The sequence below is a fragment of the Gymnoscopelus microlampas genome (assembly GCF_963454915.1).
Source record: "Gymnoscopelus microlampas genome assembly, chromosome: 13".
In the NCBI taxonomy this organism is placed as follows: domain Eukaryota; kingdom Metazoa; phylum Chordata; class Actinopteri; order Myctophiformes; family Myctophidae; genus Gymnoscopelus; species Gymnoscopelus microlampas.
The window spans coordinates 38,669,186-38,673,623 of NC_139950.1; positions in this window are offsets into that span (position 1 = coordinate 38,669,186).

Genomic DNA, 4,438 nt, shown 5'->3' on the forward strand with positions numbered 1-4,438 from the left:
GGTGGACCTCTTTCTGTCAAAACAATTGGCCCAGTCCAGCCGGCTATTTTCTATTAAGTCCCTCATACTGTAAGGGACAGCGCCCCTCCCTGCCCCACAAATCACTGCTCATGCTTATTATTAACCACGAGAGGTCTGTGCTGACCATGAACCACCGCTGAAGCGATGTTCAGCCAAGGGTCGCCGTTCAGGTACTAAAGAGAGGCTTGGAGAGGACGGCCTACCTTCATGTCAGACCTGGGTCAGATATTTTTCGTCAATGCTTTTTATAGATGTTAGTTTTAACTTAATACATTCAGTTACAAATGGGGGGAGTTTGCCATGGAGGACACTGATAATGAGGGCCAGAGAAGTTACACAAGCGCTATAGCATTTGGAAAGGCGAGTTCGATTCACTCTGCTTTGACAGATTACCTGACGCTGCCTGAACAGTGTGGTAAAACCTGCACACCAAATCCCACCCACCTTGTGCTTCATGTGGCGTAAAACTAATGCATTGATTAACAGTTTTTGGATCCAGCTGTACTTCATGTCAGAATTTCTTTTCTCTGCCCTCAAGAGAACCCATGTTTTAAAGGGGAAAATGGAAAGAGTCCCCATGTGGCGTTGGTGCATGACCTAAGAGCAAAATGGCCGTTGTGTGAACGTGGTCACTCAGCCTTTCCTTCCACAACGGGAAGGAAAGGCTAATACATTAATATTTGGCTGTGCTTACTAGGGATTCCTTCTTTTCCGAACTCCAAACCAGAAGAACTGAAGAAATAAATAGTTATGTGATTCATCTGTTTACTTAAATGTCTCTCTATGTTACATGGCAGTCCTTCTTAAGTATTGTTTATTTTCCTGGTGAATATAGGGCAAAGTCTTTGGGAAAGTCGTGGTCATGCACATTTCATCATTTCACTGATCCATAGAGTGCTAAGTCAGAGAATTTAACTCAAGAGTTAAACTAACTGCAGATTTTGCTGTGTAAATAAACCTGGTCATTCCATGTGATATCTGACTCGGCCATTAACAACTTTAGCCCGTGATATCTGACTCGGCCATTAACAACTTTAGCCCTATATAATTCATCGTACGATCTACAACCTTCACGATGTGTTGTGAACATGTAGATCGCCTATTTTCACTCTCTTTTGGGGGGGGGGGGGGGGATATTTGAATTGCCTTGAATAGGGATGCCAGTGTTAAATGTGGTTAAATAAAGCAGTCTTCCTGTTTATGGATGTTTTCTCTCTCTCTTGATACATGATCTCTGTCTTTTTCTGTCCTAAATGGAGCACATCTTTCTATGGTAAATATTCAAGCTCAAGCTTTCTTTAAACCCAGGGGCAGAACCTAAACATTGCCTGAACCCTGTGTGTGTGTTTGTGAGTGAGAGAGAGAACATGTTTGTGACGGTGTGTGCCTGCACTATGTTTACACTCACTGCATTCGTGCGTGGGCTTGTTGGTTTGACTGTTTGGATTGGCACCCTGTAAGGACAGTGTGAATTTACAAGTTTGTTTTTGATTCTCTCTCTCTCCCTCTCTGTCCATTTCCACTGTGTGGGTGAGTGTGTGTGTGTGTGTGTGTGTGTGTGTGTGTGTGTCTGTGTTGTTTGCTCCATTGTAATGTGTATTGGTGGTGTATTGTGTGTTTGTACTGGCACCAACGCCAGGCCCCCAGGACCAGCGGAAGCTCCCAGGCCAGAGGAAGTGTGGGGCTCCTTTGTGACCAAGGCCCCCCGGATTAAGCGTATCGCGCCCCAAATGTGGGCCCTTTCTCCTGGGGATTATCAGAGGGACAGGGGGGCCGCGCTGTCATACTGGGCCCCTGTCACACAGATTCAGCACACCGTCACCAGACCGCTCCCTTGGCCCTTGGTATAGCATACAGGACGAGGGGGGGGTACTTTGTTCCGCCAGGAGACAATGCTAAAGTGATTAGCCCCAAGTTATTACGGAAGCATAGAGAATGTGTTTTGACATGCGTGGCTTCTAGCAGGTCCAAAATGGCCTGTTGGACACGGTGGATGCGTTCACAATCATCAGGTGGGTATGTGTACAGTATGTTTCTAACCCAGAGCAGGGGGGTTTGGGGCTACAGTAGCTGCTATAGTGGATGCTTGTACTATTTAAGGGGAAAGTGTTATGTTAGGAAAAAGCGAAGATTAAATTGAGCAAACACATTTTCTGATCCTCCGCTTTCCTGACCTTTTTTAAGTAGACTCACTGACGTCACTTTAACGACTTTAAACCATACAGGTCCCCCAGGGCTCTGTACTGGGCCCCCTCCTTTTTCCCTGTACGCCAACTCTCTTTGCCGAAAATAGCCAATCTACAAGCTCACAATAAGTCGACGCTTTGGGAACTTGCAGATCGGCTATTTCTGGGGCCAAGGTTCACCCCAGAATAGGGACGCTTGGGTTCATGTGGTTAAATGGCTCTTACTGCCATTATGACCATGAGGCGACTGATGGAAAAACAACCCGAGGCCACCACGTCTTTAATGGAGAGATCCGCCTGGCTTTTAGACGGAGTGCCACTCCGTTGGCATGGCGACGCAGACAATGACTGCTTGGCAGTAAATGGTGTCCTCACATGCCACCCCCCGCCCTCCCCCGATGTGTTAGAGCCTCTTTCTGCACCTCCCCTCATAGACCTCCTTTCTCTCCTCTCCCTCCTCCTATATAGGTCTTTACCACATTATCTGTTTACCCTCCCTCCCTCTCTCTCCTTGGCTTTCTTTTCTCTCTGTCCCTCTGTCCTATAGTACGGAGACTACACCCCTCTCTCTCTCTCTCGCTCTCTCTCCTTTCTCTCCCTTTCTCTCTTTCAGAGGGGTGGCTGTACGTGTTCCCAATGACATTAGAATACTAATGTGTGTGTGTGTGTGTGTGTGTGAGAGAGGTGGGGTGTATTGGGGCTCCTGATGACCCGCCTCTCAAATATGTGCGCTGTCTCCTCAAACTCCCCTTTCTCCCATCTCTCTCCACCTTCTTCTTTCCAGCACCGACCTCACTTAACACAAGCACACAGGCTCAACGTCACCGTATATAGAGTTTGCCATGCGGTGGAATTTTCCCCTTTCTCTGCTCCTCGTCCTCATCGCTCTCTACTTGAGGCAGGGGGTGGGGGGTGGGCGGGGGGGAAGTACATTTTCCGACAGAACCAGGTGGAGGTGCAGCCGCCACGGTTCCACCCTTCCTCTCACTCCCCCGGACCATGAAAGTAAAGTGTAGCGCAGGCTGCATTCAAGCTCTAAATCTTGGCTGAATGCTGCTGTTGTTGAGGTTGCCTGGCATCGCCACGGTAACCTGCTGAGTCTGAGGGGGAGCTGGCCCTCGGTGGAGAGCAGAAGAAGAAAAAAAAATGTCTGTATAATTAAGATTATAAAATCCTTTTTTATTTATGGCTCACCCTGGCTCCACAACAACTCCAGCGGGGCAAGTTAACTTCGAGCAGAGACCCAGAAAATGCTTGAGATACTCTTTTTGTTCTACACCACGCCGTTAATGGTGTTGTTCTTTGTGTTGGGAGGTTTTTGTGCCGGACAGTTTACCTTTTTTTTCCTCTAAGTCACTCCCCCAAAATACAGCACACTTAGTGTATTTCCATGCATTACGCAGTAAGTCCCGTGCACATATAAATTACCTTCATTGTAAAAGCAACAAGCGTACAACTGTTCTCTCCCATTAAATTCCCCTTGTCTGCGTAAGACCAACCTCGCCCTCATTCCCTCCATTTTCTCAGTTAATTCACACCTCATTTCATGTCATAAATCCACTTGGCCCTCATATCTAACTAGTAAAGCATACAATCTTTCCCACTAATAGGCCATAATAACTTAATAAGCCATTTTTTTTCCACCAACGGCTATTGTTCTTATTATGTTTAAATTTCAACGGTATACTTCTACAGTATGCTCTTTTTGTTCAGCTGTCTAAAAGCTTCTCAGCAATGATGTGCAGAATGTGTGCGTTTATGCACACTTCATGGTGCATACAGTAATGTGCATTATAAAAGTTTATTGAGAGGAGTCTCTAGCAAACTTTCACATGTTCATTTAACTTTGAGAGTGTACAAAAGGGTCCATTTGTGCACTCTCGGGGTTAAATTAAGGGGGGTGTAAGTGATTTATTGAAAGGTCAAAGCGCTATTGTCCGATAGTAATCATTGGTCTAGTGTTTGTTCAGTAGCGGTGGTCTCCCCATCTCTCTAGCTCTTTTGTGAACAGAAAATACATGTTCAGGTTGGGATACAAATTGTATCCAACCAGGAGAGAGAACCCCACCAAGATAATTGATCAGCTTCAATTTTATAGTGTTCCAATTCAAAATGTTCTGTTCATTTTTGTTTTTGTTGCATCACTTCCAGTTTCAGTTGTGCATCTTGTATCCTGTAATATGAGTTCACTCCCCTGATTGGATAAAAGTATTATCTTCACCTGAAAGTGT